Raw genomic sequence first — 27,341 nt, forward strand, 5'->3', positions numbered from 1 at the left:
TCCCCAGACAGGCTGATGTGTATTGGGGCTGGGCAGGAGCACTCTCTGGTGCTTTGAAGTCCTGCACTGGGGGCATGTTTGGTGTCCCTGTGCATAGCCCAATCCAAACCGGTTGCCGGGGCTTCCTGCCCCTGCTCTGGTGAGAAACTGGACAAAGGAAATTTGTCCCTAGGACTTTAGATTACCCTGGACGAAATTCTGCAATGTACATCCTGGACCTTCGACATTCTATCCTGACTAGAAGACTGAAGAGATCTCCCTTGGGGTCAAGGAGTGACTCCCCTGCTTGGCATGCACCAAAGAAGCAACTGACCGGTCTACAAATCTGAAGCTCCCGCTGGATGCCGAAGTCTCTGCATCCCCAGATGTGGACTCCCAGACTTCCCCGAGGGTACCCTGAGTCCACGGCAAAGCTGAGGCCCGTGGCTATCGTGGGTGACGTGGAACTGTGACCCCTGGACACCGTGAACTTTTGCAGCAACACTATCTTCCTGGTCCTTTGGGCTACGAGTAGCCCCAGCCTTGAGCACCTCCTGCACTGAAGATTGTTGGCCTCCACTCCACGAGTGACCCGTGGGCCAGCTTCAAGTGCGACCGCTTGATGCTCCTTCACGATCACTAGCCCGTTGGCTAGCAGGTCCCCACGAAGGTGACTCCTTTTCTGATTGGGCTTACCTGGTTGCTCCAGACGTGCCCCGACTTACCCTCGCTTGGTGAGTCCCTCAGACTTTGCTGGTCTGCACCACAGTCCTTTCTCTAAATTCCAGTGACTTGCCGTTGCCAATGCTTGTTGGGTCCACTTCTGGTCGCCGACACTGCAGCACTCAACAGAATTTGTGGGTCAGCTCGAATCCGGCTCGTGGACTTCGTCAACACCTCAATAACCTCGTGGCTGAAGAGTCAAGACACCCATCAACTCACCTGAAGCACCCGACATCTGTGGGCATTGGTCCATCCTGCCCTCGGTCACGGGCTAGTGACCCAGACTCTGTCCCCTCTGCTTTCAGGTTCCTTACATCCTAGATCCAGGCTTGGATCTCTTCGGGCACTTCTCCTCTTCACGGCAGCAGCAGTTCTTTGCAGGCTTCCATTGAAATCGATGATGTGACCCGACACCAAATGACACCTATGCACCCGGCTTCCCTGGGTGAGGTAACTCAAGTACTCCGGTGCTCACGTGGGTGCTAGCCCTAGAACTTCTTAAGTCCAGAAGGGTTTGGTCCAGACTCGATTAGAAGTGTCCCTATTCTTTAAATTTCCAACCGCGACATTGCCCATAGAAGATATTAGGAACCTGCGATTGTGTTTACACACTGCATACAGTCCCCGTGGGTCCCCTGTGTCACTACCTTGGGTGGTTCCTTGGGGTAATAGTGATTCTAGAGGCAATAGGACTAGTGCCTGTTCCAGTCGTGGTTCTTATACCACTTTTTTGGTATATGGTTTGGTACGCCCAGAGGGACGTGTATTTGTGCTTTTACTGATGATTGCTATCTTGTAACTTAACTACTTTGAACTCCAGTCTCATAAAGAGACTAGAGGGGTGTGTGTTAACCTAAATACATATATTTTAAATATATACCTGGTCTGGTTGTCCTTTCATTTGATCATTCAAGAGATTATAGACTGGTAAAACAAGCTGCTTTACATTCCTTCAAGACTTAGCCTGAAGGCTGCTCTCCATAGCTACTACTAGGATAGCTTTCAGTAAAGGTTTAACCTATCATCATAAGGGGTTGTTTGGACTGATACAAGGTGCCCACTAGAACATGTGGACAGCATATATCAGGCCACCTTCTCACACACGCAATAATATAACACTCAATAATTGAATGTCCAGTCTGTGCTTTTTCTTTTGAAAAAGGAAAAGTACATTTATTAAACATACACTACTCAATACTATGCAGTAATTTACTAACATACATAAGGCTGATAGAAATGCCTTTTGATAACATTGCATAGTCACCTCTGACCTCCTATAGGGTGCTATATAACCACATCAGGTAGGTACCTTGACTTAGTCAAAGGTTTAAGATCAACAAACCACCTGTCAAAATGTCATCATTTTAGGAGAAAATGCAATAGTCAAGAATAACCATGAATGAATGCACTTATTACTGATAATAAAGCATATGCATTATTATCAATAGGTACTGGCAACACTCTTGTCTCAATAAAGCATTTAAAAGAATGCCTTCCCATGGGTCTGTGTGTTTTTTAAATACTTCCAACCTTTGAAAATGCAATTATAAAAAGACCCTAGAGGGCATCACGTTTTTGATCACAAATATATAAGCATAAACTTCACCCTTAGAGGTTGTTGTACAACCTGTACACCATTTTAGATACCCTAAGACCACACTGTTGGTGACCATACTTAGCCCCTAGAGGGCATCACATTTTGATCACGAACATGTAACAAATATGTAATCATACACATCAGCCCTAGAGAGCATTGCATAACATGTATGATGTTTTTAGATCTCTTTAGGCCACAGTAGTTGCGGTCATAAACTTCAACCCTAGAGGGCGCTGCACTCCTCGCTTCAGTGCACATTCCCTAGCCTTATGAGCATACATTCTTTAAGACTTTTTTAGGCCACAGTAGTTGCAGCCACAGACTTTACTCCTAGGGAGCACTGTACTCCAAGCTGTAGAGCACATACTCCAGCCTTAGGAGTGCTTAAAAACTTGATGGAAATCCTGGGTGGTCATCCTTTTTTGAACCCTGCAAACTTAGGGTCATTACTGTTTAAATCCTTTGGGGAATGCTGCACCATTTACACTGCCCCCTTGTACTCTTGTGGCATCCTTGGTTGTGGCTCCACCATTCAAGGGGAAGAACTGTACCAACTTGTGGAGCCCCACAGGACATTATGCAGCACTCCTCGGGACCTTAGTGAATATTTTATAAGTGGCTCTCCCGCTGTGCCGGGGAGAGCCACTGCCTTTCTTTCTTTTTTGTTTATATTCTCTGCCACAATGCTTTCCATTTCATTTGGGTGTCTTGGGGGTGCCCGGTCCCACCTGGGGAACCTGAAGGTAATGCTTCATTGGGGCAGCCCTGGAAGATTACCTTGCTTGTGGGAGCTGGCAAACTTTTCTTCCCTGCCCGCTCCTGCTAGCAGGTACAGTGATGTGTGGAGGACGCCCGCACCCCCCGACATGGGCACGGGGAGTGGGGAAAGACCCACCACAGATGGGGTGGAGTGCAGCACCACTCCCCCTCTCTTCTTTCAAGGTAAGGCCCGGAGTTGGGGATCCCAGGCCCCAGGGAGTGTGATGGTGCTATCTGCATCTTTGTGTTGATGGGGGGCTTAGAGTTGGGAATCGCAGGCCCCCATTGATGAAATTCAGTCTGGGGGGTTGGGATCCCTGGGCCCACTCCGATTTAGGGAGCACGCCCCACGCATGTCTCCTCCCAGGAAAACTTCATGCTTTCTTCCCTCACCGTGAGGGTAAAGGATTTCCACAGAGGAGCTCCACGGGCTCTGAGGTCACGCTGGGGGACTAAGTCAAAATCCTACTTCCACTGATATCTTGAGTCCTGTTGGGCTGTTTTACATTTGGGCTCATTCTGATCCGGGTGGCAAGCCTTAGCCACCTGGAGCACTTTTCGTGGGCCTCCTGGCCTCTAAGGTAATGAACTCTGCAGGAAGCTCGTTCCACTGGCTCCCTGTGCCAGCCTTTGTCCTCAGCTTTCTTTGGGCCCCTTTCCTCTTTGGCGCATAAGCCCAGTCTTTTCCCCAACTAGCCCTTAGGGGGTATAAGGGGACCAGCTCCCATGGTCCTGGGGTGAGTTCCACTGGTTCTAGGGTCAACTGAAGTTAGAGTCCTTAGTCCAGATGGCCATCAGGGGGTTCTTCATTCCAATTGTCCATGGCTGGTGCCTCCAGTTCCAGTGTCCAGCAGAACAATGCAACCAAGAGAAGGCTCTCCCCCTTGTGCAAGACATTTTGAGGGGTTATAGTAGGTTCCAGAAGTGAGGCACCTCTGGCCTATCCTTGGGTGCCACATCACCTATCCGCCCCTGTCACAACCTTCCTGCACAGCCTGCTGGGTCATTTAAAAATGGTTTCACCCAGGAGTCACTTGGCACATCGGCTCTGGGGGCCTCATCTCCGCCCCCTTGCTGACATCAGTGCCAGGGTCTTTCCCACTAAATCTCCCAAGGGAGCCCCCTCCTGTGTTGGCTCCAGAGGTCGGGGCTCCCTCCTTTGTTCATTGGGCTTGGGCAGGCTCATCCCTGGTACAGTGTGACAGATGATTGATGCAGATCCTTCAATCTCATCTTTTCTTCCTCAGGAGCTGAGTCAAGTACTGCTAATTGCTCCCTTTGTGTGGGGTGGCATTTTTTCCTGCTGCTAGAGAAAAAATGTTATTAACTTGGCACAGCCAGGTGAAAAAGGCCTAGGCTCTGATCCTGAGCAGAGCCAGAGAAACATGACATTCCTGGATGACCCAATTAGCTGTATAGGTATCTTTTGGGAATTTTCAGAATTGATTATCCCACACAGGATACACCCTAATTCGATCTGTCACTGGTCTCTGGAGGCCAAAGGGCGGCAAACTTCGCTCTAAGACAGCCCTCCCATAGATGTATAATGGAGTGTCACTGCAGACAAGACAGAAAACCACCCTGACTTTCCCTATAATTGTACACTATCATTTTGAGGCCTACCCTAGGCCAACATCTAATCCTGCAGTCCTCTCTGTGCCAGGCTCCCTGTGTGCAGTTACTGGCCTACGCACTGATGTACCATAAAAATAAACTAGAGGACTATACCTACCAATAGTCCCAATCCCATTACCAAATAATCAGTCAGTTGGCAGTGAAGAAGGTTCAATCGTTTATTCAACAAAATACTCTATAGAGGAGCCTCTCCGAACCTCACCCATCAGGTGCGCCGAGAAGACTGTTGGCTCGTATTCAAACATGAGGTTATATACTTTTCGGTTCAACACATACAATCACTGTAAAAGGAAAAACACCAGTCGGCCCTGGAGCTCCAGGAAAAGACCATATATGGCACACATCAGACCAGTACAAAGGCTTGACTATCTATTACTGATGAGGTCAGGAGGGGTGACTCCCTTTCGTCTTGGTGCCTGGGAGTGTAAGCACGGCACCTCCAGGAATGCGCTTATCACCCCCAAAGCCAGATGCGACCTTGAGTCTTAGAACAGAGGAGTGAACAGCCTACCTTCAGCTGCTACCAGTAACTCAGATGATCTGGGGCCTGACAACTGCACGTGATCAACACGTGATCCCGGTCCGTGCTCGAGCATGTGCTTAGAAGATGGCATCTGTATGGTTCTCTGCCTACTCTTTTAGCAAGAGATACACAGGGAGAAAATAAATAAGTTTCCTCCAAGCAAAACTATATATATATGACATAAAGTGTATGTATAGATGCATCATGCTAACATAATATAGGTCTGATACTCCTTATATACGAGAAATCTACCTTTTTATCCCTCAGAACGGCCCTTTTAGCATGATGTAACTAACTAAAACAATTCAATCTTCAAATATTCCCTCATCAATCTGCATTAGGTCTTTGAGCTCCTGCTGAACTAGCTGAGCTTTTACCGCTGTTGGGGATGGACTAGACACAGAGGAAGCGAGTTTTGTCGCACAATAAGAGCAACATGCAGGTCCGCATTGCACACAAACACAACACGTGAATATGATACCGGCTATACATGCCAGCACCATCAACATTTTCCATCCCCAAGTAGACGGCAAACCCCAGAACCAACCAGAAAGAGACCACGTACCAGTTTCTACATGTATCTCGGAAGCTAAACGATGTAGCTTCTGTATAGCCAAATGAATGGAGGGGGCGGATGTCAGGAATATAAACACAGCAAGAGCTGCCGATCACACAGCATGCTCCTCCTCGATCTGCCAAGATAACATCTAAAACCATACGGTTTTGAAGCTAAACGAGTCTGGTCGCCTGTAGCTCTACCGTTATATTGGTCAGTATTCCTGCAGTAGTGTTAATTACTCCTTCAACTACTCTAGACAAACGTCGTACTTCTTGACTAGTAATCACAGGCCCCCAAAAGGGTAACACTCCCTTCATAATGTCGGTGAAATACTGTAGTGGAGTATCGGTCTGATCTAGATCAGTGGTATCTATCACTCTTTTATTTCTCCTAATAAGCACGCTAAGTTTATCTAGTTGGTGATCCTTGTGATAATTCGAAGGGGCAATATAGACTGGGGGGTACAGGAAGGACAGGTAACAAAGTCCAGTCTAACCTCGTGGAAGCCAAGTATATGTACTTTCTCCACAGACAAAATATACATTAGGAGGGGTTAACAACGGAGGGCTGCTAAATGTACGCAATCGATAAGTGTAATTACATCGGCTTTCTCCTACTGATATGTACCCTGCTCCTTGAACACAAAACGTAGAGGTACTGTTTAATACAGGCACTGGAATAGCCCTATCTTCAGTAACCTTACGGTCCTGAAAGTGGCGAAAATATTCAGTGAAATTGAATTCAACAAAGTCCAAAATTTCATTTTGCAACCAAGTGGTATTTTCGTGCGTTATATACATATTCATACAGGCATTCGAATCAAGCTTCCCTCTCCATTATTCCCATCGGGGTTGAATCCTTGATGAACCTCAATATATGCTAAAATCATTTCATAATCTCTCTCTGAAAACCTTTGAGCGTCCACAGTGTAATGCATATACATCATAGAAAAATCAATTTGATCCAAGCCTCGCAACTTCCCAGATAGGACAAAGGTAGGGATATAAATAAGTCGTGCTTGTGCATAACAGATGACAAGAGACCACAAACCCAACAATTCGTAGTATTGGTGGCACTGTGTACTTGATGAAGCATTTCAATGAAAGCATTTTTCACATAGGTCTGCCGATGCCTTTCTTTATGAGGGGCTAATGTATGAAATACATGTTCCGGAGGTGGGGTAGTGGTTCCCAAAACAGTATGCATAGGGTGGCGAAATTCTAAATATATGAATACTCCTAGTAATATGATTGACAATATTGCTATAGTATCTATAAATGCAATTTTAACACGATTGGTCCAACTAGAAAAAAACAGGCATATATGTAGGGAAATAGCGTGGTACAAAGGGACGTTCCTCTTCAGGAACAAAACGAGCAAAGGGATTCATGCTATCTAAAAGTCCAACAATAAACTAGGGCAATGCAGTCCAACCTGCCAGAGGGTGCTTCTTTCCTGTGTCCGTTTAGAGCCTCACAGGCAGGCTCCTATCGTTCATCACAGATAATACCAAAACAAACTTCTCACGTTGGAGTTATGTTATCACACAACCCGTGAAGAAAACACAACCTGGGCCCCCTTGAACATGAAATTCAGTCTTTCTTTCTGAACAGAGCGGACAAATGTTCAAGGCTCTCAGCATGTTCAGTCCAGTGTCTCGCACAGTACACCAGAAGCGTATCTAACAGACATTCATAACACAGGTCTGTACCCTATCGCTCAAGTCTCTCCCTATCTCCTACCATGTTCACCTGGTGTACCGTGTTGTTTTTTGGGCCGCAGGTTGTATCGAGTATGGCCAGGCACTTCTTGATCAGATAACAAAACAGAGGATGACGAATCCGGTGAAACAGGGGTACTGCGAGCCTCTGGGTTAGCTGTAGGAACAACAGAATCTGGGGCAATCAATTGTGCTGATGACAGAGCCCCTTCCGAGCCTGGTGCACCTTCTCCTAGCCACTCTCCAATTACCTGGGCGTCAGAAAAAGGGATGAATCGAGGAACTCGCTCACCTTCCCGAGTCAGAACCCCGTCTTGGATTCGCTGATCATATGGAAGAGGGAGGGGTAGTTTTTTCAAATGTGACACATGAATCCAGTGTTGCTTGCCATTCACCTTTACCGCCGTCCGCGTGGCCAATAAGACTTGAAATGGTTCAGACCAACGAGGATCCAAACTGGATTTCCGCTGATAATTACGGACCAGAACCCATTGTCCTGGTTCCAAGCGATGTCCAGGACCCTCCGGCAGGGACTGCAGAACTGCTGAGAGCTGTTGATGAATGGAACGAAGAGCTTTAGTCAAAGCATACAAATAATCTGTCAGCATAGGATACTCTATATCACGAAACGTTCTGGGTCTCGGGACGCCCCAAACATTAGCAGGGCGCCCAAAAATGACCTCATACGGAGACAAACCAGAACGAGAATGTGGGGTAACTTGTATTGACATTAATGCCAGTGGCAGAGCATCTGGCCACCTCAATCCAGTACTCTCTTGAACTTTAGCCAATTTAAGCTTTAATATCCCATTATACTTCTCGACCAACCCAGCGGACTGGGGATGTCGAGCCGCATGGAATTTCTGTTTAATCTGTAGTCCATTACATATATGTGCGATGAGCTCTGCATTAAAATGTCCTCTGTTATCACTCCAGATCACACGAGGCAATCCGTGGTGAGGGAAATACTCCTTTACCAACGCCTTTGCCGTTGCCAAAGCAGTGTTTTCTTTTGTCGGGTAGGCTTCCACCCATTTACTGAAAGCACATACCACAACCAAGACATACTTCAAATTGTTAATGCGCTCCAGCTGGATATAATCCATTTGAAGCACCTCAAAAGGCAAAGATGGGGGTGCAAAGTTTCCACTCAGAACAGGCTCCCTGCCCCCTGGATTATGTCCTAGGCAAACCATGCAATATTGTACCAAATGAGCAGCAGTCCTGGAAATATTGGGATTGTACCATACAGGATCTAATAATGCACAAATACCTTTCACCCCAATATAAGCTGAACCATGCGCCATTGTCACCACCGTATTCACTAATGCATTAGGCAACAACCACCGTTGCTTTTCTGTCAAATCAATCCAACAATCATCTGCATCTAATCTCCCAATTCGCTCTTTCCAGTGAGCCAGTTCGATAGGGGTAGCTTCTTTCTGTATTTCTCGGACACTCTCCATGGTATTATCAAACATCTCTGCTTCAGCCACCCACCTGGCAGAGCTAGTCACAAACATTGAGGTTAGTTTGGATTTCGCAGTTTCCTTAGCTACTTGATCGGCAAAGGCATTACCCTCCCCCACTGCATCAACCACTGCCTTGTGTGCGCTATATTTAACTACAGCCACTATTTCTGGTAACGTCAATGCTATCAGTAATCGCAAAATCAAGAGACCATGCTGTATTCGCTGACCATGAGAAATAAGAAAACCTCTTTCAGCCCAAAGTCGGCCGAAACTATGAGCCATGCCAAAGGCGTACTGGCTGTCGGTGTAAATATTTACTCTCTGTCCTTCACTTAACTCACAGGCCCGAAACAATGCCACTATCTCAGCCTCCTGTGCTGACTGATAGGGTACTCGAGAAGCCTCAACTATAGTGTGAAGAGTAGTTATCGCATATGCATCAGTTGTCGTGCCATCGGGTAACTTGAAACAAGAGCCATCGACGTACAACTCCCCTTGAGGGCCAGATAGAGGAGTGTCAGTCAGGTCTACTCGTCCATTCGTTTCTTCCTCAGTCTGAAATATACAATCATGAACATCATTGTTATTTTCATTCGAAGGGAGGGGTAGTAACGTGGCAGGGTTCAGAGTAGCATATCGTTTAATCGTAATGTGTTGAGCAAACAAAGTCAATTCGTATCCGGTAAGATGCGAACTCGTAAGGTGCTGGGTCTTTGTTTTGTTCAATAATGTATCCACAGCGTGCGGTATCATCACTGTGAGATCAGTGTTCAGAACGAGCCCTTTCGACTGTCGAATGGCCACCGCAACCGCAGCAGTAGCTCTTAAACAGCTAGGAAGTGTTCTGGTGACGTTATCCAACGCCGCCGAGAAATAGGCACAAGGTCTTTGCTTACCACCAAATCCTTGTGTTAACATAGAAAGCGAGCAACCGTCCACCTCATGTACGTAAAGCACAAAAGGTTTTCGGTAGTCAGGAGTACCAAGAACAGGTGCAGAACAAAGCGCAGATTTCAAAGAGTCAAAAGCATCTTGACAAGCATCGGTCCAGGGTAAAGGTTCATGCACATCTTTAGTGGTTAAGTACAAAAGAGGTTTAGTAAGAAGGGAAAAATTAGGGATCCATTGGCGACAGTAAGAAGTTATGCCGAGAAATGCACGAACATCACGCTGAGTACGAGGTACAGACATATTAAAAATAGTAGTCACACGCTCAGCGGTTAGTCTCCTTCCTTCCTTCGACAGTAGATGACACAGGTCTGTACCCTATCGCTCAAGTCTCTCCCTATCTCCTACCATGTTCACCTGGTGTACCGTGTTGTTTTTTGGGCCGCAGGTTGTATCGAGTATGGCCAGGCACTTCTTGATCAGAGAACAAAACAGAGGATGACGAATCCGGTGAAACAGGGGTACTGCGAGCCTCTGGGTTAGCTGTAGGAACAACAGAATCTGGGGCAATCAATTGTGCTGATGACAGAGCCCCTTCCGAGCCTGGTGCACCTTCTCCTAGCCACTCTCCAATTACCTGGGCATCAGAAAAAGGGATGAATCGAGGAACTCGCTCACCTTCCCGAGTCAGAACCCCGTCTTGGATTCGCTGATCATATGGAAGAGGGAGGGGTAGTTTTTTCAAATGTGACACATGAATCCAGTGTTGCTTGCCATTCACCTTTACCACCGTCCGCGTGGCCAATAAGACTTGAAATGGTTCAGACCAACGAGGATCCAAACTGGATTTCCGCTGATAATTACGGACCAGAACCCACTGTCCTGGTTCCAAGCGATGTCCAGGACCCTCCGGCAGGGGCTGCAGAACTGCTGAGAGCTGTTGATGAATGGAACGAAGAGCTTTAGTCAAAGCATACAAATAATCTGTCAGCATAGGATACTCTATATCACAAAACGTTCTGGGTCTCGGGACGCCCCAAACATTAGCAGGGCGCCCAAAAATGACCTCATACGGAGACAAACCAGAACGAGAATGTGGGGTAACTTGTATTGACATTAATGCCAGTGGCAGAGCATCTGGCCACCTCAATCCAGTACTCTCTTGAACTTTAGCCAATTTAAGCTTTAATATCCCATTATACTTCTCGACCAACCCAGCGGACTGGGGATGTCGAGCCGCATGGAATTTCTGTTTAATCTGTAGTCCATTACATATATGTGCGATGAGCTCTGCATTAAAATGTCCTCTGTTATCACTCCAGATCACACGAGGCAATCCGTGGTGAGGGAAATACTCCTTTACCAACGCCTTTGCCGTTGCCAAAGCAGTGTTTTCTTTTGTCGGGTAGGCTTCCACCCATTTACTGAAAGCACATACCACAACCAAGACATACTTCAAATTGTTAATGCGCTCCAGCTGGATATAATCCATTTGAAGCACCTCAAAAGGCAAAGATGGGGGTGCAAAGTTTCCACTCAGAACAGGCTCCCTGCCCCCTGGATTATGTCCTAGGCAAACCATGCAATATTGTACCAAATGAGCAGCAGTCCTGGAAATATTGGGATTGTACCATACAGGATCTAATAATGCACAAATACCTTTCACCCCAATATAAGCTGAACCATGCGCCATTGTCACCACCGTATTCACTAATGCATTAGGCAACAACCACCGTTGCTTTTCTGTCAAATCAATCCAACAATCATCTGCATCTAATCTCCCAATTCGCTCTTTCCAGTGAGCCAGTTCGATAGGGGTAGCTTCTTTCTGTATTTCTCGGACACTCTCTATGGTATTATCAAACATCTCTGCTTCAGCCACCCACCTGGCAGAGCTAGTCACAAACATTGAGGTTAGTTTGGATTTCGCAGTTTCCTTAGCTACTTGATCGGCAAAGGCATTACCCTCCCCCACTGCATCAACCACTGCCTTGTGTGCGCTATATTTAACTACAGCCACTATTTCTGGTAACGTCAATGCTATCAGTAATCGCAAAATCAAGGGACCATGCTGTATTCGCTGACCATGAGAAATAAGAAAACCTCTTTCAGCCCAAAGTCGGCCGAAACTATGAGCCATGCCAAAGGCGTACTGGCTGTCGGTGTAAATATTTACTCTCTGTCCTTCACTTAACTCACAGGCCCGAAACAATGCCACTATCTCAGCCTCCTGTGCTGACTGATAGGGTACTCGAGAAGCCTCAACTATAGTGTGAAGAGTAGTTATCGCATATGCATCAGTTGTCGTGCCATCGGGTAACTTGAAACAAGAGCCATCGACGTACAACTCCCCTTGAGGGCCAGATAGAGGAGTGTCAGTCAGGTCTACTCGTCCATTCGTTTCTTCCTCAGTCTGAAATATACAATCATGAACATCATTGTTATTTTCATTCGAAGGGAGGGGTAGTAACGTGGCAGGGTTCAGAGTAGCATATCGTTTAATCGTAATGTGTTGAGCAAACAAAGTCAATTCGTATCCGGTAAGATGCGAACTCGTAAGGTGCTGGGTCTTTGTTTTGTTCAATAATGTATCCACAGCGTGCGGTATCATCACTGTGAGATCAGTGTTCAGAACGAGCCCTTTCGACTGTCGAATGGCCACCGCAACCGCAGCAGTAGCTCTTAAACAGCTAGGAAGTGTTCTGGTGACGTTATCCAACGCCGCCGAGAAATAGGCACAAGGTCTTTGCTTACCACCAAATCCTTGTGTTAACATAGAAAGCGAGCAACCGTCCACCTCATGTACGTAAAGCACAAAAGGTTTTCGGTAGTCAGGAGTACCAAGAACAGGTGCAGAACAAAGCGCAGATTTCAAAGAGTCAAAAGCATCTTGACAAGCATCGGTCCAGGGTAAAGGTTCATGCACATCTTTAGTGGTTAAGTACAAAAGAGGTTTAGTAAGAAGGGAAAAATTAGGGATCCATTGGCGACAGTAAGAAGTTATGCCGAGAAATGCACGAACATCACGCTGAGTACGAGGTACAGACATATTAAAAATAGTAGTCACACGCTCAGCGGTTAGTCTCCTTCCCTCCTTCGACAGTAGATGACCGAGATAGGTCACCTCCTGTCGACAATATTGAAATTTAGAAAGGGATACTTTATTGCCATTAACAGCCAAATGAGACAATAATTCTTCAGTATCAGAGGCCACTAACAAATCGTCTACGTATTGCAAAAGCACATTACCAGGGGGCAAGACCAAATCATCCAACAATGTTTTCAAAGCTTGACTATAAATACTAGGACTCTCTGTGTACCCCTGGGGAGCGAGACAGAACCGGACGCTGTGACCAGACAATTAGAAGCCAAAAATATGGTGGCTATCAGGATGAATCGGAATGCTAAAGAAAGCATTTTTCAAATCAATCACAGAGAAATATTTAGCAGTAGGAGGAATCATAGTGAGAATAGTAGTGATGTCTGAAACCACAGGGTATTGGGGCACCACTATTTTATTAATTTCGCGCAAATCAATCACAAAACGATAGGTATCAGCATAGACAGGATCGCTTCCAACAGGGGCTCTCTTTAAGATAGGCAAAATGGGGCTGTTTCACACATTAGCAGCTGTCTCTTCCACCACACCCCTTTTTACCAAATCTTGTATGATGGAGAGCAAAGCCTTCTCACCAGCCGGAGAAATTTTGTACTGAGGTATATGAGGAAGCCGAGAATTTATGTTGCAGGGATTGTGCTCATGCACAGAACTATGCGCAGGAAACCAGGACCTCAGTGAAATGTGGTGTACCAAAAACTCACCTCAGTACCCAGAACCCCTATCCAACCAGCATCAGTGTCCCATTCGTTATCCGTATTCTCTCGGAGGTCCCAATGTATAGGCAACCCAGAACAAGCGACTTAGAGTACTCTCAGGAATGGTGGGAATCAGAAATACCTGTTCGCTATTATTCTCATATCAGTCCACAACAAGAGTAATCAGAGACACGGTAAAGTTTAAAAGGTTTATTTTATAAACTACGTGTCCTAAGATGCAGTACTTTGGCTAACATAAGCAGACAAATGATTATAATTAAAACCATCAGCATTGTTACAATACCATAGAAAATGAAGGGAGAAATCATATTACAAATGACAGTGGAATACAGCCACCTTCCCTTAGCTAGTAGGCCAGTATTATCATACTAATAGAAGGTCTCTAGGCTTGAATGGGGAACCCCATACCGTAAAGATCAGCGTAAGTGAATCACATCACAGGATCAGCTTTGCTCTGCGCCTGGAAATGTTCTTCTCCAGAATGTGTTTCTAACGCATGCAAACTGTAATATTAAAGGCTCTCGACATTCAGGTATTTGCAGCTGTGTGCATATTATGGCTAGAGAGTGGGTCGATCAACCTGGACTCAAAAACATACATTGTCTGGCGGCTCTGAGTGTTTTGCACACAATGTTCAGACCAAGGTCGCAGAGCACGTCTGGGGATGTGAACAACAGTCAGTTCTCATGTGAAGAAAAGGCAAGCAAGCAGTTTTCAAATGATAACATTTCTCTGCAGTGTCGTGTGCAAAAGCAGCAAAAGTGGCAAGATGGCTTTCTAACATCTAACGCGCTTATGCTAACATAGCAATGTATGCATCTAAATCGCTGCCTTCACTACACCCCCCCTTGATCGGACCACGAACAAATGGGGATACAAAATGGAACGCAGAGTTCAAGTTCGACAGAGCGGAACCAAGTGCATGTATTGGAAATCCAAAGAAAGAGCAGTGAAAGTTCGAAAAAAATGTTAAAAAAAACAAAATGAAGGGAAAAAAAGAAAATGGTAAGTCAATACATCATGCAAAGGCTCAACGATGTAGGAACACACAAAAAAAAAATGTGTGGTTTGTGCAAAGGAAGCTGGACGATAATCAAGTTAATCCATCAATGTGTAAGCACAGTACGTAGCAACAGCTTCCAAAAGGAAGTCATTGGAACGAGTTGCAAAAGTGTCCGCCATCCAGTCTAATAAGGTAAACAAACATACATGTTCTTCGACCACTGGAGCCTCTAGCACATTCAGAGGACAACTGGCATGTTCTTCTAAATAACTTTGTGCCAAGAAGTCATACGCTGCCGTTCCGATGTCCCAATTCCCTAGGACTCCATGTGCCTCTCCACAGGCCATAAACCTAACACCAGAACAGTCCAACTCATGAGCCACTAATGGACTCATCAGTCGATCATAATCCGGGGCAGGAGACACCGAGTTTGACAAGCACAAATCCAGAGCCGATTCAAAAGGACAATCTGGGCAATGAAAAACAGGTTGTACGCATGTAAAGTAGGCAAACCGGAAGGATAATCCATAGGCTATGCTCAGGGTTGCCAGTGGTAAAGTTCCATAGTATTCAAGCATCCGGTTACGAAGATGGAGCAGCCGGGACAGGCTGTTGCGTGACACAAAGTGTGCAGCCATTGCGCAGTACGCAGACCAACAGCAGCACGCCAGCTGCGAGGGCGAGAATCAACGGGAGCCCTCAAAAGACGCTGGAAAACATAGAATGAAAAAAGGCCGGTATCACACCAAAAATAGTTTGGAAGGAGGTCACGAGGCCGGAGCCCACAATTGTGAAAAAATGCGCCAAGCCAGTTGTTGACGAGGCGTTAAATATAGTTTGAATCAGGGCACCAAAATGAAGTGGGAGATCAGTATTTAAAAGTGCCTGCACCTCGGTACGGGTGTTGGCTACGTGAAGGACAAATGTTTCACGTGACGAAGTCAGAGCGACTTCTTTTTGAGACAATAGAGCCCTTATTCTGCTCATCTTGTTGAACTCTGCTTTCAAGGTTGGAATGGAAGGCCAGATGGATACATCCAGCCGCCCATGCGGGGGTGGGAAAAGGACATTTTTATAGCAGACTACTCTCTGTGATACAGTCACAATGTAGGTAATTCCCACTAGCATTCCGCAGCAAGCCTCGTTATTCAAAAGCAAATAACTACCGTTAGCTAGCAACGTGAAAGAAGGCGTAATAGCCGGCACTGGAATCCCTTTCAGGACGCATGCTAAATTAGGCGCTTGCACATTGCACGCGCCATGCAATTGGATGTGCCTACAGACTACAGAGTGATCAGGTGTGGAAGAACATTCCTTACCCTTCAAATAAACTTCTTTACCTGTAAATGGGAGTGACCATACTTCATGCAGGAAAGCAGTACCCAATGGTTCATATCTGCCTAGGGCATAATGTTTCATGCACAAACTGAATTTAAATAAAGGAAACGGCAATGTGATTAACCCGTGGATAAGCCACACAGCTGAATTCAATTCGGCCACTGAGAAAGGCAAAGGTTCTAACTTTTCAATATGCAGTAATGAGTATGTTGCATCTTTCATGGACATGAATTGTTGTTTCACAGTTAGATTAAAAGGAAGGAATAACGATGAAGTATTCATGTAGTCCCAGGGGACTTTCCCAGCTTTTAACGTTTGCAATGTCCATGCAAACTGCATTATAGAACGCAATTGATTCTGCCCATGATATAAAACAGACACATCATCCTGCACGATATCAACAACAGATTAAACAATATTATCTAATGTGTAAATTCTGGAAGAAAGGGTATTAATGCTATTATCTATTGACTGGGTGTGAGTGTTTGATTGGTTCTGATGCTCCGTCCATCACCACCCCCTTTTGCACTGCTTTGTTCGCAATAAGTTGGCAGGGTATGCTCAGACGTGAGTCCCTTGCTCACTTTGCCACTGGATTCAAGCAAGCCTGGCTGAAGACGGCTGAAATGCCAGAAACCGGTCCTAGGGAGCTTGTTTCCGGTCAAGGGAAGGCATGGCTTGGCAGTTCGGGCTGGACTGTTCCCATGAGGCACAGGGTCAGACTGATTTGCATATGGCCATGTCTGAACTGGGGTGGCAGAGTGGGCCAAAGAACGGTGATGGATCAAACCCAGATCTGTTGACTGGGTGTGAGTGTAAGATTGGTTCTGACGCTCCGTCCATCACCACCCCCTTTTGCACTGCTTTGTTCGCCATAAGTTGGCAGGGTATGCTCAGACTTGAGTCCCTTGCTCACTTTGCCACTGGATTCAAGCAAGCCTGGCTGAAGACGGCTGAAATGCCAGAAACCGGTCCTAGGGAGCTTGTTTCCGGTCCAGGGAAGGCATGGCTTGGCAGTTCAGGCTGGACTGTTCCCATGAGGCACAGGGTCAGACTGATTTGCATATGGCCATGTCTGAACAGGGGTGGCAGAGTGGGCCAAAGAACGGTGATGGATCAAACCCAGATCTGTTGACTGGGTGTGAGTGTAAGATTGGTTCTGATGCTCCGTCCATCACCACCCCCTTTTGCACTGCTTTGTTCACCATAAGTTGGCAGGGTATGCTCAGACATGAGTCCCTTGCTCACTTTGCCACTGGATTCAAGCAAGCCTGGCTGAAGACGGCTGAAATGCCAGAAACCGGTCCTAGGGAGCTTGTTTCCGGTCCAGGGAAGGCATGGCTTGGCAGTTCGGGCTGGACTGTTCCCATGAGGCACAGGGTCAGACTGATTTGCATATGGCCATGTCTGAACTGGGGTGGCAGAGTGGGCCAAAGAACGGTGATGGATCATACCCAGATCTGTTGACTGGGTGTGAGTGTAAGATTGGTTCTGATGCTCCATCCATCACCACCCCCTTTTGCACTGCAATGCTATTATCTATAACAGCTAGCACTTTTTCCATATTGGCCTGATCAATAGCTCTCAATCTGGAAGCAGCTTCAATTTGTGATAACTTCCAAACCTCGTTATAAATAGCATACACCCATCTTTTGGACCTGCCACCAACAGCACCTTTAACAAAATCATTCAAATCTATTTTGTCATGTAATTTAGATAAATGAAGTTTAACAGATGCCAAAGTGGAATGTTGCAGCCAAGACTGGCATAACTTCCCATCAGAGTAGGTAGTAACAGAATGAGAAGATTCAAAGTGGGCGTCTACACGAACCTGCGTATACTCAGGCTGCAAACCCAAAAAACGATGTTGACAGGAATCTGAACTCGTCTGCCAAGTCAACCATCCTTCGGAGTGGAGTTTGGAAATATTGAAGGATGTATTAGTAATGTATGACTGCAACGCATCAAGGGACAGATCTGTATGATTATCCCAATTTGGATAAGCACCCAGATCTGGAATAGAGGGGGAATTCAGCTTTTTAGAAATAACCAATCCAAAACAGGTGGTCTGAAAAATAGTCGAATTCAAAAATAACATGTGGTTCGGGATGAGGCAGGCACGATGCAAAGCTTCTGTTCCTTGTACCTGCCATGGTTTAGAACCCCAAACAGATTTAAGATCAATAGTATCTTTCCACAGATCATAACCCCTGACCGCTAAATCATCCATAAAGGATTTGTAATACAATAATTTAGTGTGTGTCAGCCTTACCTTCGAGGCAGACTCCGCTGCCATTTTAAAATAAAAGGCGGCAGGTTTTGAAACACTGAAATCAGTAAAATAGGAAAATTTGTTCACCAATGTGCTGGAGCTGCCTAACATTGGCGTTGGACAATGTTCCCATTGTGTATAATTCACAAAATTACGATATGTATTGGCATTATGCAGGAAATGATTGCCATAATGTTGATAGCACAACAATTCTCCGTAATTAGCAGTGTCTAAATACAGATCTTCAGCATCAAAAGCGGCATAATATTTCAAATCAGAAAACAATGCTTCTATGGCCTGAATGTCCCAATCATCAGAGCGAATGTTTTGTTTAACCACATCACCCATAGAAACACGAAATACATTTGGTACATTGATAACCTCAGTTGGACCATGAATCTGAAATTTAACAGCATCCCACGCAATCCCATCTAACACAGGCCAGGCAGTAATATTCACAAAAGTCTGGTCTCTCTTCATGATGTGTGATGAGGAGTGGGGGGCCAAAGTTCCATCAATTAGTCTAATTGAAGATCTTTCTTTCAGGTAGTGTTCGTTCACAAGACGAAAAAATACCACCACAAATCCGATCGACATAAATAAAAAAATACATATGAGCATTAGCCAAATGTAAGTCCAAGGGGGAATCAAAAAATGTCTTTTAAACCAAACAGCAAAAATAGAAACTTTTGATGGGGCCCTGGAAGTCATAGAGTTAGTATCAAAGGAGAAACGTGACTGGATAACTGCGGTTGATTATAAAACAGGCAATGTTACATCTGCAGGATAAGCATGCTCAGTATCTTTAGGTAGACCACCAGCCGGTGGTAGCAACAAAGGATCAGTAACCGTATGCATCTCGATGGCAACATCAGGCATGGGGGTAGGAGCCGGAGCCAAAACAGAATTTCTCAGGATCGCAGGGCAAGAGACCGCTGGAGTCATACTGAGAAGAATCGGCCACTCGCTGTAGTTTGACATTGTCAATGGAGATGTACCTGTTATCCTTGCGACCAAGAAGCGGAGGTAAAATGACTGTTCTTGTACCCTGCACGCCAAACACTGGAACTGGGTACTACAAACAACATTCACAAGGAACTCATTTGAAATTGTTCATCTGTTACATACAACATCAATGGTTGTTTATGAGTCAATCTCGCATATGTAAGTCAAGCACAATGAAGAATAAAGTAAGACTAAATCAATAATAATCACGATACGCCCACATAAGACCTATTTTCTTTCAGAATTGTCCAAGCCTCAACAGAGGACTTTATTTAATATACACTTTTTAAATCACATATAAAACATTTCATATATACAAGCTATCTTTTCTTTCTTACAGAGTGCAAAGTGAGCCCCAGTGAAAACATCATAACCTTTTATACTGTGACCAAATAGGAGAAAACAAAAATATAGAAGGTTATTGGAAAAAATATAAGGACAGTTTATGTACAATATACAGTGATTCAGTCAAGGCTGTCTCTTATTTTGTTGTCGACGGCGTTTCGACCCACTTTTAAATACCGGGTCTCATCAGGACTGTATTTCTGGAGACTAAAGGAAGAAAGAAAGGGGGAATATAACTATCATATTGTCAAATTTTAATATAATACTCGGAAAAATAAAAATAAAATGGGAACATTGAGGGCATAAAGTTTCTTGGCTTACCAGTATAGAACATACAATCGTCCATATAGGATCCAGTATGCGAAAAGATGTGGCGGATGAAGAATTATATCCAAACCTATGGGCGGGGAATATTGTTTTTAGTGAAGATTCAATCATGCAATTCTTAATAGAATCCCCCAAGTGCAGTATATTATAACACACTTACTTGGGTTTTTTTATTCGTCCAAGAGTGGGGATCAGGCCATACATTCAATATTTTGGGAAAGTCGTAGGATAATTAGACTTCCTAGAGTAATCTTGTCTCCTATTTCCAAACTTCTGTAATATGTAGGAAACCTCGATTAATGTCCGTATCTCAAAGACAAGTGGACCAACATAAAAATACCAATCGGTTTACTTACATATTATAGTTTCGGGGAGAAGAACTGATCTTCTTCTTTCAGTGATGACACTGCCGAAAACCGGTGCAACAGCGCTCGCCCACTGAAAATAATTACATGTTCTATAGATTAGCGTTATTCCCTTATAGTATTCTAGAGGTTATTACCTCCTAAACTCACTTTGCACTGCGAATGTAAGAAAGAAAAGGTAGCTTGTATATATGAAATGTTTTATATGTGATTTAAAAAGTGTATATTAAATAAAGTCCTCTGTTGAGGCTTGGAAAATTCTGAAAGAAAATAGGTCTTATGTGGGCGTATCGTGATTATTATTGATTTAGTCTTACTTTATTCTTCATTTTTCTTGACTTACATATGCGAGATTGACTCATAAGCAACCATTGATGTTGTATGTAACAGATGAACAATTTCAAATGAGTTCCTTGTGAATGTTGTTTGTAGTACTTTGTACTTACCCGGTTCACAGGGACATAAGGGTCGCTCTTGTGTGTTAGAATATTGATTGTGCAGTTTTTCTGCAAGAGCTTTATCATATATTGCTTTTACCCAATCTTTGGGTTGTTTTGTCTTTAAATTGTTGTTTGTGTAGGATTATTTGTTGTGAACAAGTTTTGTGATTGTGTTTTCGGTATTCAGTTGAAGTATCGGATATAAGATTATGTCAGATAGAGAGGCACCTCTTTACACCGAGGACTATATTGCAAAGGTCATTAGTGGTCCTTCCCTTTTCTCCACCACCACACAGTCCATTAATACCAATCCCAGAGCAGTACTATTAGATAAATTAGAACGGGCTAAGAAGAAACATGTCCGGACGGAATTACATGCCCGAATGCTAACGGAGTATTTACGGGCTAACATCATTCCACAGGGGCTAATAGTGAGAAATATTCCGGGTATCTTCAGAGACGACAAAAAATTTAAAGGGGGTTTTTCTCATATATCAATCACATGCTCAAGACATTGGATGGTCTTGGGCATTGAGACTGCGTTAGAACACAGCAAGCAGGAATTGATTGAAATTGAGAATCTAGAAAAGGAGTTATTTGGTTGTGACAACATTGAAGAGTCTAAAACAGCTCTAGAAAAACTGAATAAGACCATACAGGAGTTTAACTCCTTTGAATTAAAGAAAAAAGCAGACAAGGTCCAAAAGGATATAAACGCTTACAGTAAAGAAAAAGCGTTCCCATATCTAATAGAGGATTTTTATGTTCAGCCACAACAGTTTAAAAAGAACGTTACTTGGGGACGCTTTAAGAATAATAACCTAGTAGGTTTTTCAGATTCATCAGCTGGATCAGAATCCTCAGACGACGCAGGAGAAGGCACTAGTGCGCAATCAAGGCAACAGCAGCAGCCTTTTTTAGGACAGGCACAGAGAGGAAGGGGTTCCAATCGGAACCAGAGAAGAGTTTGGCATCAGTTTGCCGGAGAAAGACAAACGCGCCGCCAATACTACACATGGGGTCCAAACAGTTAATTACTCGAGATAGAGAGACAACACAGAACCCTAGTTCTGAATACATGATGGACACTTACACTGGGGAGGTTGATGCCAGTGGAGGATCAACCTACTGCGATACTATCATTGCAGTGGATACAGTACAACGAAAAGAAAAAGAAAGCATTCCAATTTTTAATTTGTCTACTCATGTTATGAATAGTCATGAATTATCACTTCTGAGTAAGGGATTGTCTTTTGTCTTGGCTGAATCAACTAATTTTTTCCAATTACAGACAGAATTACATACATTTTTCAGATCCTTGCGCCTAAGAGTCTTCTTCAGCGATCTTGCTGAAATTCCAAATCCCCCTAGATCTCAGATGCGTCCCAAATCCACCTTCATTCCAACCAATAATATGATGCCACCTGAAATTTTGGCATTTGAAAAAGGTGTTTTGGAAGATATCTCAAAATTGAAAATGCAGAAGAAATTCACTCCCTACAATATCTCCAAATCTGAACGGGATGCTTTGATTTCTTTGAAAAACAATGATAATATCATTTCGAAACCCGCTGATAAGGGGGGTGGGATTGTTATCCAGGAAAGATCCAAATACGAGGCAGAAATTATGAGACAAATAAGTAATGAAGAACATTATAAGAGACTGCCTCGAGATCCCCGTAAAGACATTCAGGAGTTAATACAAACTGTTACTGTTAAGGGATTGGGCGATGGTTTCTTGACTAAACTACAATTTGACTTTTTAAATAAAAGCTGCCCAAGGACTCCAGTCCTATATACTCTACCGAAAGTGCACAAAGATTTGGATAATCCTCCAGGAAGGCCAATCCTTTCGGGTTGTGGGCCAGTAATGGAACCATTAGGGCATTACATTGATAGTTTCATCAAAGAATTTGTCCCTGCCTTACCCACCTATGTCAGAAACAGTACCCACATGATTAACCTGATTGAAAATATGGAGTTTAATCCAGATACGGAAATTTTGGTTACAATGGATATCAACTCATTGTACACTAACATCCCCCAACAAGAGAGTATTGAGGTCATTAAACAGATTTTGGAAAAAAGATCATCACCGGCAGAGGTCCCTACGGAATTTATCATTGATTTATTGAACATCGCTTTGACCAAAAACTATTTTAGGTTTAATTCTGAGTATTATCAGCAATGCTCAGGTACATCTATGGGTGCAATTTTTGCCCAAATTTGGCAAACCTTTATGTCGGAGATCTAGAAAAGAAATATATCAATAATACCAACAATCCCTTCCACACTAACATCAAGTGTTGGAAGAGATATATAGACGATATATTCTTTGTTTGGGCTGGCATTGAGGAAGATCTAGATCTATTTTTGACATATTTACATACATGCCAATCTGCACTTACTTTTACATATCATAAAAGTAAAGAAATGGTACCTTTTCTAGACCTAAAAATAAGGTGTCGAGATGATCATCTAAATGTTACACTGTATCGAAAACCGACCGATAGGAACACTTTGTTGCAGAATAACAGTTTCTATCCTAGATCTCTTAGAGATGGCCTTCCATATGGCCAATTCTTAAGACTGCGACGAAATTGTACAGAAAAACAAGATTTCTTCGTAGAGGCAAATATTCTGAGTTCACGGTTGCGTGAAAGAGGTTACCCAAAAAGACTGATAAAAACCTCAATGAAAAGAGCCTGGTTTAGCCCCCGGGAGGTTTTATTAGAAAAAACAGTGAGAGAACCAATAAAAAAAGTTGTATGTGTTACCACCTTCTGCCCATGGAGCACGCAGATACAGAGGATAATTAAAAAACATTGGTCCACTTTGAACACCATGGATTCCTGTAAAGAAATGCCTTTGTTCTCCTTTAGAAAAGGTAAAAACATCAGAGATCACCTGGTCCACTCAGATACCAGTATATATCAAAACAACAGGACCATACAAGAATTATGGTCATTACCAGCTACAACAGGACATTATAAATGTGGTAATTGCGTGGCCTGTGGTTTGACGAAAGAAACAAAATTCTTCACACATGGTAACATCAATGTTAAACTATATGATCTGACGAATTGCTCTACATCCAATGTCATCTACTGTATCTGGTGTCCATGTAATTTAATTTACATAGGACAGACAACGCAATCAGTAAAGGCTCGGATCGGCCAACACAGGAGCCGCATTCGATGTAAAGTGATGAATGCCCCTCTGGTAGATCATTTTACTGAAAAGGACCACACTGCAAATGATTTACTTTGGCAGGTGGTGGAAAAAGCAAAAATGCCACCTAGGGGGGGGGGGGGGGGGAGATATCTCCCTGATCCTCCAGACTCTAGAATGCAAATGGATAGACAAGTGTGGATCTATCAGAAATGGTCTAAACAGCCTTGAGGAATGGCGAAGATTTATAAGTTTACATTGAAGTAAATTGTGTTTGTTCATAATTCATGCATTCCTTCTCTCTCTTTTTTCATGATATACCTGACAGGGCTCTGTCAGGAAGTATAACACTGTATATTACCTGGATTATATATGATGAAATGTATATATATATATAAAAAAAATGTTTTGATTTTTTGAAGATCCCGATATATAGGGAAATGTATATTGCGACTTGCTGACACAGTGGTGTGATATAAAGTATGTGAATAACATGTTCACACAGACATGACTAGTATAGTACTGTTGTGTTGTGAATTGTCAAATTGTGAATAATTGTTTTATTCCACCAAGGATATTGTTGTTAATGATCAAAGATCATACCTCAAATGAATGGACATTTGATTTTTTCTTTAAAAATATTTTTTATTTCAAGAAAAAGGTATAGATGTGTGACAAGATTTAAGAGAAGGACGTTGGGAATAGAGAACGTTTTCACTGCACCTTATGAATTAAATGAGTATTATTCTTCCAAGATGTCGACCACATCTGTGATCCCTTTGTATAGACATCTCAACTGAAAGTCCATTATATTAAAGAAAGTGACTTTATAGTCCTCCTTTCTACATAATAGTCCAGATTTGTTCGAATGGTCTATTATGAATATGCATCGATATAGATAACGAGATGTATTTTTCCCTGTTTAAAGATGGCCACTATTCTTGCCGCCTTTGTTTCGGATCTTCGTATACATAGAATATCTCAATAAATAGCCCACTAAGAAAGTAATCTTTATTGTCGGTTCTTAATCTTTCCATCTTGACTGAAGATTTAGTCTCTTTGATCCACCTCAATAAGCAGCCCTATAGTTAATGAGGTTTACTTTTTGCCACTAAAAGATGGCCGCTACTCTTGCCGTCTTTTTTCTCGAACTTTGTATAAATAGAGACTAGCTACTTCCGGGTCCGTGAGCGAGTGAGATTGATTCCGCCACGGCCATAGCACGGATTAAATACGTACCAAATCAGCGGCAACTAAGTCAGTGGACCTTTGAATTTAGGAGGTAATAACCTCTAGAATACTATAAGGGAATAATGCTACTCTATAGAACATGTAATTATTTTCAGTGGGCGAGCGCTGTTGCACCGGTTTTCGGCAGTGTCATCACTGAAAGAAGAAGATCAGTTCTTCTCCCCCGAAACTATAATATGTAAGTAAACCGATTGGTTTTTTGTATGTTGGTCCACTTGTCTTTGAGATACGGACATTAATCGAGGTTTCCTACATATTACAGAAGTTTGGAAATAGGAGACAAGATTACTCTAGGAAGTCTAATTATCCTATGACTTTCCCAAAATATTGAATGTATGGCCTGATCCCCACTCTTGGACGAATAAAAAAACCCAAGTAAGTGTGTTATAATATACTGCACTTGGGGGATTCTATTAAGAATTGCATGATTGAATCTTCACTAAAAACAATATTCCCCGCCCATAGGTTTGGATATAATTCTTCATCCGCCACATCTTTTCGCATACTGGATCCTATATGGACGATTGTATGTTCTATACTGGTAAGCCAAGAAACTTTATGCCCTCAATGTTCCCATTTTATTTTTATTTTTCCGAGTATTATATTAAAATTTGACAATATTATAGTTATATTCCCCCTTTCTTTCTTCCTTTAGTCCCCAGAAATACAGTCCTGATGAGACCCGGTATTTAAAAGTGGGTCGAAATGCCGTCGACAACAAAATAAGAGACAGCCTTGACTGAATCACTGTATATTGTACATAAACTGTCCTTATATTTTTTCCAATAACCTTCTATATTTTTGTTTTCTCCTGTTTGGTCACAGTATAAAAGGTTATGGTGTTTTCACTGGGGCTCACTTTGCACTGCGAATGTAAGAAAGAAAAGGTAGCTTGTATAGATGAAATGTTTTATATGTGATTTAAAAAGTGTATATTAAATAAAGTCCTCTGTTGAGGCTTGGAAAATTCTGAAAGAAAATAGGTCTTATGTGGGCGTATCGTGATTATTATTGATTTAGTCTTACTTTATTCTTCATTGTTCTTGACTTACATATGCGAGATTGACTCATAAGCAACCATTGATGTTGTATGTAACATATGAACAATTTCAAATGAGTTCCTTGTGAATGTTGTTTGTAGTACTTTGTACTTACCCGGTTCACAGGGACATAAGGGTCGCTCTTGTGTGTTAGAATATTAAATAAGCACTGGAACTGGGGCACTATAAGAGGGGCCGAACTCCTTCTTGTTCTCCACCTTCTCACGGACCAGGTCACCAACTCGAGGTAGCCAGCCGACTACCGGAATCTGAAGTTCAGCATCAGATGTGGAGGGCAAGTGTTCCTTCGCGAGACTATCTCTGGTCTCTTGTAGACTCTGTTACACAGCACAGTGATCATCTACGTCAAAGGGTGCGGCTGACGCTGCCATGTCTAGACCATCAAGGTCCGGGACAAACATTTTTATGCCAAAGAGCATCATGTATGGGGTGCGCCCACCCAGAGACCTTCTAGGGAGATTATTAAGTGCACGTTGGACGTTATACAAAGGGGCTAACCAGTTCCGGCCAGTGCCTAAAACCCTAGCTGTCAAGGATTGCTTTAAGACACGGTTCATCCGCTCCACTACACTATTACCCTCAGGTCGGTATGGAGACAAAAATGGCTACTTTGTACGCCTTAGAGGCGAACGCAGGGCCCTGATCAGAATGAAAGGTACCACACGCAAAACTTCCCACAAAGACATGCAAATCCCTGATGACAGTACGGGCATCAGCACTTCTTTGTGGCCATACCCACAGAAAACGTGTGCACGAATCCACTGCAACTAAGATATACTTGTACGCAGTATCAGAGGAGAATGGACTGCAGTGATCCAGATAAACACACCCAAGTGGTTTATTGGATATGTACAACTGAGTTTGTGGTGGACGCGCAGCAGTTGAAGGTTTAATCTGCTGGCAAATGCCACAATCAAGAACATAAGTGCGAGCCTGTTTATATAACCCGCGCCACCAGTAACATAGTTGTAACAGAGAAACAGTTGTTGCAACGCCGGAATGGGCAGACGCCATACCCTCGTGAGCCGCTGATATCAACGATGGTCTGCAGTCCGCGTTGGGAATCAATCT

This window comes from Triturus cristatus, chromosome 10, assembly GCF_964204655.1.
Source record: "Triturus cristatus chromosome 10, aTriCri1.1, whole genome shotgun sequence".
Taxonomy (NCBI): domain Eukaryota; kingdom Metazoa; phylum Chordata; class Amphibia; order Caudata; family Salamandridae; genus Triturus; species Triturus cristatus.